The sequence below is a fragment of the Cupressus sempervirens genome, chromosome 6, assembly GCF_028749045.1.
Source record: "Cupressus sempervirens isolate cs-2001-9-10 chromosome 6, ASM2874904v1, whole genome shotgun sequence".
In the NCBI taxonomy this organism is placed as follows: Eukaryota; Viridiplantae; Streptophyta; class Pinopsida; order Cupressales; family Cupressaceae; genus Cupressus; species Cupressus sempervirens.
The window spans coordinates 233008072-233023709 of record NC_143123.1 but is presented as its reverse complement, the minus strand read 5'-3'; the positions used below and the strand labels follow the sequence as shown (position 1 = coordinate 233023709).

The 15638-nt window shown below is 36.7% G+C and overlaps 1 pseudogene; it reads left to right on the top strand.

Moving 5' to 3' along the window:
* Positions 1–12692: 12692 nt before the first annotated feature.
* LOC149552108 (protein NPG1-like) lies at positions 12693–14926 on the top strand (annotated as a pseudogene).
* Positions 14927–15638: the final 712 nt, after the last annotated feature.

Below are 15638 nucleotides of genomic sequence, written 5' to 3'. Positions count from 1 at the left end.
GAATCCAAGGATAATCTCGAAGAGGTAAGTTTTTTTGAGTCTCAAATCCCTGAGAGCTCTGAGGAGGTTGATCTGAACCTTTCCTCTATCCTGGACTCTATGGAGGAACAAAAGGAAGGGGAACCATTGTCTCAAAACCCCACAAACCCGGTCAGTAGGGAACCCCCAGTAATAGTGAATAGAATCTTAGAATGACTGTCTGCCTCAACATCGAAACAACTGGCTAGGCTAGATGCTTTGTTTGATTTATGTAAAGAAGAAGAAGAGCCACCCTGGACAGAAGTTAGAAGAAGAAAGAAGAAGAATAGCCAGGACCCATCTCTTGCCTCTCCTGCTTCAACTAGAAGCAAGGCCATGGCATATCTTGGTCATAAAACCAACCCGGTGGGAAGGAAAAACAAGAATGAAATCAGGAAAGAGGAAGCAAGAAGAAACATCATGGATGGAACACAACACACCATCTAGGAAGCTTGCTCATCAATTAAAGCATGAAGATCCTCTCATGGAATATTCATGGACTCAATGGAATCCACAAGCAAGAAGTTGTAAGGAATATGATAAGGTATCATAGGCCCGATATTTTTCTCATTCAGGAAACAAAAATGAAGAAAGAAAATCTAGAAAATATTAGATTCAACAACAATATGAATGGAATTGCCACAAACTTAGAAGGAGCATCTAGGGGGCTGCTGCTATTATTCAATAATAGACATTTCAATATTGTGCTCGAGTATGATGAGGATAACATCATTTTCTATAGAGTACAAGATTTTTTAACTAATGAATGCTAGTTTTTAGTGAACATTTATGCTCCCAACAACAAGAGAGATAGAAAAAATTACTGGGTCAAAGTTGGAAAGTTGGTGCAAGCCAGTGACATTAAAATAGGCATTATCCTGGGAGACTTCAACACTCTGCTAGAGGACAAGGAGAAGATGGGAGGATTGCCCCTGGATTGGGAAAGCAAGCAAGATCTTTCCAATTTCATCAATGACCTAGCCCTAATGGATTTGGAGCTCTTGGGGGGTACCTTTACCTGGTCTAACAAGAGAGCTGGTTAGGACTGCATTCAGGTCAGATTGGACAGAGCTTTAATCTCCCCGGATTGGTTGCACTCTTTTAGCTGTAGATTATCTTTGCTTCCTAGAGTTGGATCAGACCACTCTCCCATTTCTCTTTCGGTGTCCCCTCTTGAGTCTAGGAGAAACTGCCCTTTTAGGTTTGAGAAAATGTGGACCACTCACCCTGACCTTTTGGATAATGTCAAAAGATGGTGGGGGATTGGTGTTGATGGCTCAACCATGTTCAGAGTCACCAGAAAGCTCAAAAATGTGAAGAGGATGGTAAAAATTTGGAATAAGTCTGATTTTGGCCATATATTCCATGACAAGGAGTTGTTAGACAATCTATCTGTCATCCAAGATAGTATTCAGAAGGAAGGATATAATGAGAGTAACAGGGAGGCTGAGTTGTTGATCCTGTCTGATCTTGATAACATCATCAATAGGGAGGAAAAGTTTTGGAGGCAAAAATCTCAGATCTCTTGGCTTAAGGATGGAGACTGAAAGACAAAGTTCTTTCATCTCTCCACCCTAAAACATAGGGCTAACAACAGGATCTCTGGAATCAAGAAGGGGCAGGTGGTGTTGTCTGAAGATCCTATTATCTCAGCTAAAGCGATCTCCTTCTTCTCTTCTCTTCTCTCCGAGGACCCCCTGCTTTCCAAGGTGGATCAAGAGGATATCATCTCTTGTATTCCTTAAATTATTCAACCCCACCATAATAAGCTTCTCTATGCTATTCCTAATGCGTTGGAAGTTAGAGAGGCCCTTTTCTCCCTACCTGGTGATAAATCACCTGTTTCGGACGGATTTCCCACCTTTTTCTTCCAAATGTACTAGCCAGTGGTCATGGGGGATGTGGTAAAGGCAGTTCAGGAATTCTTCGAAGCAAGAAGTATTCTTAAGGAGATTAATTCTACCTTCTTGGTTCTCATCCCTAAATCCCCAGGGGCTGACTCTTTTGACCAGTTCAGGCCCATTAGTTTGTGCAACTCTTTCTACAAGATTATCTCTAAAGTTCTCACTTCTAGAATGCTTAAAATCCTGCATCTGATCATTTCATAGCAACAATCGAGCTTTGTTCCTGGGAGACAAATCTTGGACTCGGTGCTAATGGTTCATGAGGTTATTCATTCTTTAGAAGGTTCCAAGCAGGAAGGTATGTTGCTCAAACTGGATCTTTTAAAAGCCTATGATTGGGTGGACTGGTCCTTTCTTGGAAAGGTTCTTTAGGCCTTTGGTTTTGACAATAAAGTGTGTAAACTCATTTCTCAATTGGTGTCTACTACCTCTCTTATTGTTCTGATTAATGGAGCTCCCTCTGAGTTCTTCAAACCTTCTAGAGGTCTCAGGTAGGGAGACCCCCTGTCACCTATCCTCTTCATTATTTTAGCTGACTGCATTGGGAGGCTTATTGAACATAAAAAGTCTGATGGAAGTCTTATAGGGATTAAGCCTTCTTTGAGAAATGACCCCTTCACTCACCAGCAATTTGTGGATGACACTATTATGGGGGGGGAAGCTTCTGTGAAAGAAGCTAAGACTTTGAAAGAGGTTCTTGATACTTACTCTAGAGGGACTGGTCAGCTGATTAACTGGAACAAAAGCTTGACCTTCTTTGTTAACACCCCTTAAGTAAGACAAAGAAAAATTGCCACAATCCTTGGTTTGGGGTGGGTTCTCTCCCTTCATCCTATCTTGGACTCCCCTTGGGCTCTTCTCCCCCCGACTCTTTCTGGAACGGTATTCTAGATAGATTCAACAAGAATATGGTTGGCTGGAAAGGTGCCTCTCTCAGCCAGGTTGGGAAATGTCTACTGGTCAAATCCACTCTTCAGAACCTTCCCATTTATGCTCTAAGCCTTTTTGGAATTCCTGTGAAATTTGCAGAGAAAATGGAGAAAATCCAAAGAGACTTTCTATGGACTGGACTAGAAGGAAAGAAAAGGTACCCTCTTGTTTCCTGGGAGAAGGTCTGCCTCCCCAAGAGGTATGGAGGTCTGGGCATTAGAAAGCTTACCCATCACAATAAGGTGCTTCTTGCAAAACAAATATGGCATATCTTCAATAACACTGGTGAATGGAGAGATATTCTGGAAAATAAATACCTCAGAAGACCCTCTCTCCATTTTACTTTATTCAATGAGGACATCCCTAAAGGGTCGACTATTTGGAATGGTATCCTAAAGGCCAGGGACCTAGCTAAGGCTAGGGTCTCTTGGAAACTAGGTAATGGGGAGGATATTCAGTTTTGGTCTGACAAATGGTTATGTCAAGGCCCACTTTCTAGTAACCCAATTTTTGAGAGATGGGTGCAAGAATGCATGGAGCTATATGGGTTTAAATTAAGCAATTATAGGGTTGGTCAGGAATGGAGAGACCTTTCCCTCATTTCTGAGGACTTGAAACCAATAATGACTATGCTTAACGCTTTGATCCTTAGTAATAATAAGGATAAGATGGTCTGGAGGGATAATCCCAATGGAAGTTATTCTGTTGCTTCTGGCTACAACTCTCTCTGGGGTTTAAAGGAGAAACCCTCTTGGGTGGATGCCTGGCTCTTGGGTCTCACTCCTAAGATCAACATATTTTATTGGCTGACCCTTTAGAACAAAATTCTAACACAAGATAACCTCATGAAGAGAGGCCATGTTATGCCCAGTAGATGCCCGCTTTGTAAAAACTAGTTTGAGTTGGGAAATCATATCTTCATTCAATGTGACTTTGCTAGGGAGGTGTGGAATTCTCTTAATCAAGATATGGAGATTCTCTGGTGCTAGCCAGATAACCTCATCGAATTTTTTAGTCATTGGAAAAGCCTCTGTAAAATTGCAGGCCAACAAGATAATGATGCCTAGTTTTTGCCTCACTTCTGCTAGAGTATCTAGAAGGAAAGGAACAACAGAATCTTCAGGGACAGAGAGGAGCTGGCTATAATTATGGGAAGGAAGATTTTGAAAAACATAAAAGAAAACCTTCAAGTGATGAAGGAGGGGGAAGTTGATATAGGGGACAGGAAGACGATCAAAGAAAAAGACAGGGATCCCAAAAGACAGGATGCCAGATGGATTCTACCCCCGAAAGGATGGTCAAAAGCCAACTTTGATGGCACTTCTAAGGGCAATCCTGGCCCCTCTAGAAGCATTGGAATTAAAAGAAATAGTTTTGGGGAGGGGATTGCAGCCTTTTCTCTCCCGCTTGGAACCCAGACCAACCATTTGGCTGAAGCCAGAGCCGCGTACAGTGTGGTTAAGCTGGCTTTTGAAGCTGGAGTTTCCAAACTTTGGCTTGAAGGGGACTCCAAAAACATAATTAACAATATTAATGGTATCTCCCCTCCATCATGGTCTATTGCAAATATAATTGATGAGACACGTGCCACTCTCACAAAATTTGAGAAGGTCCACATCACTCATGCGTTTAGAGAGGCAAACCCAGTTGTTGACTGGTTCGCTAACAAAGGGGTGGGAGTAGACAAAGAGATGATCTGGCATTCCAAAAAAGATATTCTGATGGAGGCTAAGTCACTAATTGAGCTGGAGAAAATCCATGGAAGTATGGGTCAATCTAACTGTAATCATGTTTAATAAAGAAATAATGGATGTTGGTACGAGCAATAATATGTTTCTTGGTTTTCATATTCTCAAGGGATTTTCTCCATCTTTTCAACATGTTTGGAGGATCATTATCATTTTCACTTGCTATTGTATCAGAGAGGCAAATGATCACGAACCCCAATAATAGAAATAGAGCCAAAATCTTGGCTGGAAAAAATTGCAGAGATTGGGGCTCATGAGAATTGTTGAAGAAAAAATAGATGTCATGACTGGAGAACGGAGCAGAAAGGAGCCGCCGGGTGAAGTGGAGAAGTTGAAGAATATGGGCAAAGTCTGGAAAAAACTTGAAAAGGGTGGAGTTACAAATTTTTTCAAGAAACTCCATGGTTTTGATCCTGAGTTCACCAACAGCATGGTGAACTCGTGGAACAATGGCAAGGTCAAAGTGAACGGGGTTTCCTTCCAAATCATAGAGGAGGTGGTTGCAGAGGTCACTGGTATCCCTATGGAGGGTTTCAAATTCTACAGGGACAAGAAACTTTCGTGCAATGCAGTTAAGGAGTTCATGAAAAATTCTTCAGAGATGAACAAGCTGGAAAAGAAAGAGTCTTTCTATGTGACAGAGACTATAAAGAAGTTATGGAGGTATGTTTTATATGCCCTCATTGATTATGTTACCCTGGACCCTAGGTTTGATCGGTTCAAAACTCACCATTTTGTGATTTTAAATCATTTTTTCCATAAGAAAAGAATTTCCAGACCCTTTTACCTTCTCACTTCTATGAACAAGGAAATCTCTAGTTTCAAGAAGAAAGCCACTGCTAACCCTGCTTTGCATGAGGGATTATTGCTCCTCGTCCATGAGCATTTCAAAGCTTAGTCTATATGCAAGAACCCTCCTCATGTTGAGGATGTTGACGAAGGCAGCTCCAACTTTTCTTCTGACTTTGATGACATTGAGAGCATTAGCTCGGAGGAGGAGAATGTATCCTTAGGAAAGAAGAAAAAAGGTCAAGCTAGGAAACTATCCACTGCTACAACTCCCAGTAGGAAAAGCCCTAGGGATCACGACCAAGCTCATGCAAAAGAGGGTTATGTTGAGGAGGAGGAGGAAATGGATACAGAAGATTCTGACAAAGTGTCGGAGGAGGAGGTGGAAGAGGAGAAAACTAGGAAAAAATGGAAGAGGGAGGTTGTGAGAGTTGAGGAGACTAGAAATCAGAGGATAGATGCTATTCCTCTTCCCCTCTCCCCTGTCCAGTCTCAGCCTCCTTCAGAGGAAACAACGAATGTCATCACTGGCGAGAATGAGGGGGAAGTGCAGGTCAAAAATAGGATAAAGGCCTAGAAAAATTTCAATGCAAGGACTACTACTATGGGGATTTTTAGGGAAGCTATGAACCCTCAGATCCTAGTGGACAACCTGGAGCAGCCTAGGCTCAATGATCTCATAGACCCAGCTATCCTGGCCATCTCGGACAATGCAAGGGAGACTAGAATGAACCTTCTGAATAATGCCTACAGTAGTATGATTGAAAACTTCAAATCAATCAAATGGCTCTTCCATGAGCTGGAGTAAGTTAGAGAAAGGGTATCCTAGATGGGAAGTATTAAGAATAAGATAGGTAATGACATCCAAGAGGATCAGGAAAGCAGAGAAAGCTTAAATGAAAGTAGAATAAGAAATCTTGAAAACTATAACCACAACCTGGCAAGTCAGATGATTTCTCTCCTGAGTTCAATGAATGACAACATCCAATCCCTTGCTGGTAAACTTAAGGACATGGGCTTGCTAGAGGAGGAGGGAGGATAGAACAGGGATAAGGCTAGGTCAGATGATGACAAGGCCACAATCAGTACTCTCACCAATATGGATCAAGGCATTGAGAAGGTCTAGGATCAAATGGCAAAGGAGAAGCAAAAGATAATTGAGGCAGCTCAGACTATGCAGGAAATGGAGAAGATAATTGAAGACTAGTTTTCTTGTCTTTTGTCTTTTTGTCTTCCTGGCTTTTGGCTTTTCGACAGGCTTTCTGTAGTCTGTTTTAGTTTGTTTATTTTCTGGCCTTTCTGTGGGCCTTTGTTTTGGGCTAGGCCTTCGGGTCTTTTTTCAACTGTTGGACCTCTGTTTTGGCTGGGCTTCTTTGGCTTATTATCAGCCTTGTTTATGTAAAACTTATGGGTTTTAGGATCCCTTAAAACCTATTTTTCTTATAAAAAACATTAACATCATTCTATATAACAACATCCAATTCCTTGCCAACATAAGTGAAACTCTCCTCTTTAACAATCTCATTGTGCACAACAAGATGCTCTACAATTTCCATGTCAGATCTATCCATCTACTCATGAAAACCAAAAGATACTTCCTCCATTTTAGCAAAACCATCATGTAGTTCCATGATCTATGTTCTTCTCTTCATAATATATTTAACTAGCTAACAAACCTTCTTTCTAATTCTTAGATTCCAAATCAAATCAGAATTTTCTAGATCATCAATCCTTTCATGTAAATCATCCCAAAATGAATCATACTCATTACTCTCAACATCATCAAGATTCCTTCCTAGGTCTTGTGCTAACTCAATAGCTTCTACTCTAGCTACAAGTGTCCTCAACATGCCAAATAATTTTGGATTTGCATCTCTCCTCCCACAAGCCATCTTTACACATACAAACAACAATAGAATGACAAGTCCTCTACAAGTATAGGCCAAATCCATAGATTTTCAACCCTACATCAAATCACCAACTAGTTAAGACTTTTGAAATCCAAAATCCCTTCTTTGATAAACTTTGCCCAACCAAGGTCTTGGTACAAACTGCCTCACACTTTGGTGATCTACTTGCACACTTAGGAACAATTGATCTCTGATACCACTTGATGCAGTGCTAATATGGACATACCCCAAAATGAGGTGATCTAGAAATCAACAAACAAATACATAGTGGAAAATGAACAAGAGGAATGAGATTTAGATCCAAAGACAAGAGATTTCATATATTCCATTTAAGAAGATTATAGCCAAACATGCCCAATTGTACAACCTTCTAGGTTATAGCCATTAAAGAAGAAAATATCTTTCAAAGAAGAACATATCTCAGAATCAAATACAAACTTCTATCTCCAAACTGCTCAAGACTAAGACTCCACACTTCCAAATTCTACATCTCCATGCTTTCAAAATAATTCATCCTCAAATCATAATGCCTAAGACTCTACCCAAGACCCCTTTAAATACTTGCCAAAATGGCTTACAAAAGATTCTAGAATATTGAAAAGCCACAAGTCGACTCACAAGAAATATTAACTACCTATACCAAATTAAATGCAAGATATGTCAGCCCAAACTAGAACTAGACATAGATAACTTGGCAAATGAATTTCACAAAACACTAACACTCAACAACCACATGAATGCTTGGTATCTGCATGAACTCGGCAACCAAAGGATCACTCGACAATCAAATACCACTCAACAATCACATGAACTCGACAAGTAAAGGAACAATTGACAACAAAAGACCACTCGACAATCACATGAACTCGACAACCAAAGGAACACTCGACAACCAAAGACCACTCAAAAAACAAAGGATCACTCAACAACCAAAGATCACTTAGGAACAATGATGAATGCGACACCCACCAAATGTTCAGCATCCACTAGGAACTTAGCACCAATAGAAAATTAGTGCTCGACAATAATTGAAAGTTAGTAGCAATTGACAGAAAGAACAAATGTGCAAGATTATAAGGAAACCTAGGATGCTCCTGCATCAAACAAACTGGGTAAATAGAAAAGACCTCGGATGCTCCTACATTATATTCGCTAGGTAAATAGAAAAAATGTGTCCCACATTTTGCTCCCAAACAAAAATTCTGTAGATAGCTTCATCTTTATAGATGGTTTCTACTCCATCAAGGATATAAGATCAAATCTGTAAAATCAACCATCTATGCTTTATCCATTCAAAAATTAGAATCTTATCCAACCAATCAACATACTCACTCAACTAAAAATCACAATGCTCCATCTGCAACTTATCATCAACATCATCCATAATATCATCCTCATACATGAAAACCAAATCAACAACAATATCCAATTCACAAACTTGATCATCAACAATATATAAACTTAGATCCATCATAGCAAAAACATATAAATCCATACATAGGAATCTTCCAAAAAATTAATAGCGAATGAATCCATATCAAGAACATGAAACAATAACCCTATGTCATCTATACTCATAACAATATATGTATTCATTCTCCCAGCAACATGTAAATTAGTATCATCAAAATCCACATTAGTAGTAACTTCCATATCCTTTAGCATCTCAGTAGCAACATGTATGTTCAGATCCATATCGTCAACAACACCTTTGAAACCCTCAACCATATTACTAACAAGTAAATCCATCTTCTTACCACAAGCAACATCCAGATCAACATCATTTAACTCCAGATCAACAATGACAACAACAGATAAATCCTTAATCACATTCATTCCAATATTAACATCATCTTGTATAACAAAATCCAATTCCTTATCAACATAAGTGAAACTCTCCTCTTCAACAATCTCATTGCACACAAAAAGATGCTCTGCAATTTCCATGTTAGATCTATCCATCTGCTCCCAAAAACCAAAAGATACTTCCTCCATTTTAGCAAAATCATCATGTACTTCCACAATCTATCTTCTTCTCTTCATAATATCTTTAACTGGCCAAAAAACCTTCTTTCTAATCCTCAGATGCCAACTCAAATAAGAATTTTCCAAGTCATCAATTCTTTCATGTAAATTATCCCAAAAGGAATCATACTCATTACTGTCAACATCATCAAGATGGCTTCCATGGTCTTGCACTAACTCAATAGCTTCTACTCTGGCTGCAAGTTTCTTTAACATGTCAAATAATTTAGGATCTGCATCTCTCCTCCCATGAACCATCTTTACACATACAAACAAAAATCAAATGACAAGTCCTCTGCAAGTGCAGGTCAAATCCACAGATCTGCAACCTTATACCAAATCACCAACTAGCTAGGACTTTCAAAATCTAAAAACCCTTCTTCGATAAGCTTCAACCAACCAAGGTCCTGGTACAAATTGCCTCACACTTTGGTGATGTTCTTGAACACTTAGGAACAACTGAGCTCTGATACCACCTGATGTAGCGCTAACTCAGATGTACCCCAAAATGAGGTGATCCAAAAACCAACAAACAAATATATAGTAGAAAATGAACAAGAGGAACGAGATTTAGATCTAGAGATAAGAGATTTCATATTTTTCAATTAAGGAGATTATCACCAACATGCCCAACTGTATGACGTTATGAGTTACAACCATTACAAGGAAGAATACACCTTTCAAAGAAGAACAGATCTCAGACTCAAATACAAACTTCTATCTCCAAACTACTCTAGACTAAGACTCCACACTTCTAAATTCTACATCTCCATGCTTTTGCAATAATCCATCCTCAAACCATAATGCCTAAGACTCTACCCAAGACCCCTTTAAATACTTGCAAAATGTTACAAAAGATTCTAGAACATAGAAAAGCCACAAGTCATCTCTCAACAAATATTAACTACCTATACCAAATTAAATACAAGCAAGGTCGGCCTAAACTAGAACCAGACATAGATAACTAGGCAAACAAAGATTTCACAAAAAAATGACACTTAGAAACCACACAAATGCTTAGCATCCACACAAACTGGACAACCAAATGATCACTTAGTAATTGAAGACCACTTGGCAATCACATGAACTCAACAACCAAAGGAACAATCGGCAACCAAAGACCACTCAAAAATCACATGAACTTGGCAACCAAAGGAACACTCAGCAACCAAACACCACTCGAGAACCAAAGGATCACTTAGCAACCAAAGATCACTTGGAAGCAATGATGAACTTGACACCCACCAAATGTTCAGCATCCACTGGGAACTCACCACCAACAAAAAACTAGCACTTGACAATAATTGAAACTCAATAGCAACTGATAGAAAGAACAAAAGTGCAAGATTATAAGGAAACCCAAGATGCTTCTGTATCAAATAGACCATTAAAAATGCCAAAAAGGTAAAATATACATGAGTTGGACTAATTCATTAATATATATGGTGGTTTGGACTAATTCAATAATAAATATGGTTGTGTATTTTGCTATGTTGCTTTACTATTAGCATAATCGTTTATGAACTTATTTTCTTCTACATATGTATACTTATACATCATACACACGTGCACACGCGCACATGCACACACACACACACACACACACACACACGCACACACACACACACACACACACACACACACACACACACACACAAATATTTTAAGAAAATATATATTTTTATATGGATAAAGCCAAAATGAATTTGAACAAACCCCCAAAAAATAATTGTATAAATTCAAATCCTAATCTCAAACCCAAATCCAAACCCAAATCTGAACAGATAACTTAGGAAAAAGGCAAGTGCCTACAACACAATGATACATAGTGAACCTCTTATGTATTAGGTCTTAAGTTCAAAAATAATTATATTAGTATGTAATAATAATTAATCTCAACAAATATTAATAATATTAAAATAATTCATAATCTAGGCTTCAACCCATTACCTATAAAAAAAGAGTTAGGTGAAAAGATTAATCCTTGTAGCTCCAAAATTGAATGGAAAAGACATTTTATTTTAAAGTATCCACATTCATATCCCATGAGAAAGATGGGGGTTAAGAGGAAAAATTGAAAAATGGCATGTGTGTATGTTTACAAGGTGACAATCCTTAAACATGCATAGTAATACTTGAAGAAGCTTACTAAAACGATGGATGCCTTTTGATAAATGACATTTTATGAAAAATCATATAGTAGATATGCCAATGGTAAATCAAGTATGACTATTATAAATACCAAAAGAGAAAAATAGAATGAAGGAATTATGTTTCGAGGAGACCAGTAACAAAGTGAAATAAATGATGGTAATTTCAGTTATGGCATAGTTAAAGGAATAACATTAGATTAATTGTAGTGGGATAACAAGATATTCATCATTTGATCTTTCTTAGTCTATGCACTATGTGAATGGAACATAGAAGTCTGAAGGACCAACATGTAGGGAGTTTCAGTCATAATGCAAGAAGACAAGAGGTGTCTACATTTTGCAAATATTGTCTAAATGTTTCTATTGACTACTGAAAGTAAGCCTAAATGTGAAGATACCTTGAGAACCCTATATGAAGGAATCATTTATAATTTATTTATTCACAATCCAAAAGTCTTAATCAAGCATTCGATTTTGTCATTTAAGAGAAAATTTTAGTACAAGGAGTATCAAGCTAAAAATTTAAATAACTTATAAGTATGACTTTGTGAGGGATTTTGGTATGATTTATCATGTTTTTAATTATAATGATCTTTTCAATATTTCTTGTTGGTAAGCTTAATACAAATTGACTAGGCAATAAATATTATTCAAACCACCTACCATGTTTTTCTCCTATACTTCTCTTTCTTAGTACTAAAAATCTACAATTGAAGACATTGCAGTAGACTCTTCAATGGGTTTGAACAATTTGTTTGCAAATTTTTGAGTTGTTGGAATGCCATTGAAGTTCTAGAAAGAAATAAACTTGACAATGTCCATTATATTAAAATAGTTTATAAATGATCCTCATGGGAGATTACTTATTTGGAACTACAAATTTTTTTATTTGCCTCTAGTTGTCTTGGTAGAAAAATTAGAAAGCTTTCTAGCTATCATCACTTGTCTTGATGATATATCTAATAAATTATATCTAAAATATTGATGTGATTTCTATACTTTATGAAATTATTTATCTAACTATATTAGAGACATTTATTGATAAATCTTAGAATGGACAATTGGGTAGTGTAGGGAACCTTGAAATGTTTTATTTCATTTTAGTCAATAAATATATTTTAATCAAATAATGTCCTTTTTAATTCTACCTAACTTTTATTTAAACATACATAGAGATTTATGTTGATAACTTGATTGTCAAAATTTTATTATGTCATGTATTGGGAAGGCAAAGCATTGTTGGGTCAACTTGAATATTAGAGAGAAAACAAGAGGTGACACTATCTTTGTTTTGAGGAATATACATGAGTTCTATAATACTTAAAATGAGATGCATGATTAAAAATTGAGTAGTCTGAGGAATGTTGGTTACATTGGGGAGTCCCTAATTTTATGTCAATGCACACTCTCAATATTTTACTTAAATATGTCTATCTTAAAGAAAAATTCCTATAGGATATAGGGTGGCCAAGATTTACCTAGATGTGACATTAAAATTTCCTACTAGGACTGTGTAAATGTTGTTGTAAACATGCTCATTCTTTGACTTTCAATAGACTTGATATTTTACTTGAGAATTTTAATCATCAAAGTAATCTTATAAAAGATCTCAAACTAATATTTGAATTCAACTCAAAAGCATATGCAAAAATCATTATCAAAGACTTTTACTTTCATATTAGTATTTATGATGTTTAGTTTCAAATATTAATACTTTATCAAGCATGTTGCCACTAAATGTTAATTTTTTTCTCCTATAAGTTTTTAGAAGCTTCTCAAGAATGAAAGATCATTTTGGACACAATTGAGGCTACACTTCTTTAATCCATGCCTGAAGGTATAACTCATGATATCAAATTGCATGAAATGGTGTGAAAATCAATATAGTTACTCCCAAAACTTTGGAAGTAGGAAGGTTCTGTTGTAGAAGTTAAGTCTTCTTATAGATGAGCCTTACTTAATTCTTGGGGTTTGGATTCTAAATACTCAGGTCAAATGTGGAAAGAGTTTTCCATAATGTTCTTTTGTAGTGTTATCAAATAAGGCCATCCAAGCCTTGGATCACAAGTGGAGGGTTCATACATTCCTAAAAATAATATAGAGGAGGTCATTTTGTTGCTACTAGATCTCCTTAGAAAGATTTCTCTTAAAAAAAATTCCCCGGGATCCCACAATATTGGAGCACCTTACCTTTACAGTGTCAACAACATGACAATTTGCAACATTGGCTAATCAAGTGGAGGAGTTAGGTCCTAGGATCTACAATAGAACTAATCGGTGGTATACTCTTGCTCTTTGTTATAGTGTTGGAGGCCAAGATGAGGTGGCCTTAATCCTATTAAAAATATTTATTATCCATAATGAGTAGCCAAATTTTATCCCAACACTTATTTTGGCATCAAAGATATGTTTATAATTACTCCAACTATGATAATCTAGCTATGCATTTTACAAAGAGAGCCCTAAAATGCCTAGAAATATTTAAAATTGAAATTATCTACATGAAATGTGTTGCAAATGGTTTACTAGGTAGTTCCTTAGGGAAATAATCCAAACTTTCACTTTCTAACACATAAAGGGCTCAGATACAATTTGGGGATCTTACTACTTTGGAAAAGGCTATCTCAATAGAGAATGGAGATCTTATAATGCTTGTGTGTATTTTTTTGGATAATGTAGAGCAAAGTAATTTAATTTTTTCACTAAACTATGCATAAAATTTGCTACAAATGGAAGGAGGCACATGAAGACTTCTTTCTCTTATACTCTTAGTGCAAAAGAAGTACTCTAATGTAGAAATATTTATAGATAAAAAATTGGATCAGTCTGGAAAGTTGGAGTAGGGATAGCTATTTCATACAAGAGCTAAGCTTCAAAATGTCCAAGAAAAATCCAAGGATGATATTAGGACATATGATTGGTTTCTTTTTTTAGTTCAAGCTCAAAAGAAAAGTTTTGGTAATGGAATTTGGAAGCTTAAGGTATAAATTTATCATTCATGTTTCTTATGACTGCATATAGTGTTATCCACTTTGTAGAGATTATATTAGGGCTCTCTTCATCCATTTTTTGGTCCACTTTTATCCCATAATGAAAATTAGTTGGCTTGCTCATTCCTAACACCTAATGATAGTATAATTGCCTTTAAGTTTTAAAATTATTAATGGGAGATTTGAATACCACTAGAGGAAGTAATACATAATTACATGGCACTAATTTCTTACAAGTGTATTTTGGATTTAACTCAAAGTGCATAGGGTTAGGGTGATAGAGACCTAGAATTGCAGGCCTAGTAGGATTTGACATATGTTTATACTAGCCTAGAGAAGTGGGAGGATGTTGGGATTTGTTTGTGGAAAGAAAATGCTCACAAACCTCATTCTACACAAACTTTGCATGCTAATGTTATGCCATTTTCATCTCATCCAAACATCTTAGATTGGGAATGAGTATCTCATCAATTTTATTTTCTATGATCCTACATTCATGTAATCTAGATTTTTTATTCAACATCAATTTTTTTTATGAGTAGTCATTAATACTTTAAGTTTTACTAACTGGGACTTTGTGTACTTTGTTCAAACATTCAGAGACATTGTCATTGTTTAAAATCTAAAAAATTACCTCTCTTTCTTCAACAACTTCTGCCTTCATTGTTATTTTTTTCACCAAGTCTCCACCAACATTTCCATTCTTTCTCTAGGATCTTTGTGAAACACAAAACCTTTGCATGTCCTTGTAGTTTCTTCAACCTCTAAAATTTCTATAACTTCATCCTTCACTTTGTTATTTTCAGCCACTAACACCCTTACCTTGTCGTCTTTATTTGTTATTTGCCCTCTGTGACACATGTTCTTGCTGCAAATCCTTTCTCCTCTTCACCCACAAACTCAATTTTTTTTGCACAAATTCAATGGAAAACTTAAATTCTATTGTAGCATTTTTCTACCACTGTGTCCTAGACCACTACTTTCATGCCTACCATCACATTATTTTGGTATTTCATTAAACTTCCACACTTTGGTTTCCATGTCTTTATGCTGATTTTTTTATTGCTAAATCCACATGGTCTAATTTTATCCTTCAAATGTTTTTTATACCTTATTTATATCCAAATCACCCTATAAACTGATTTCCAATTGGTCCTCATCACATCATTCA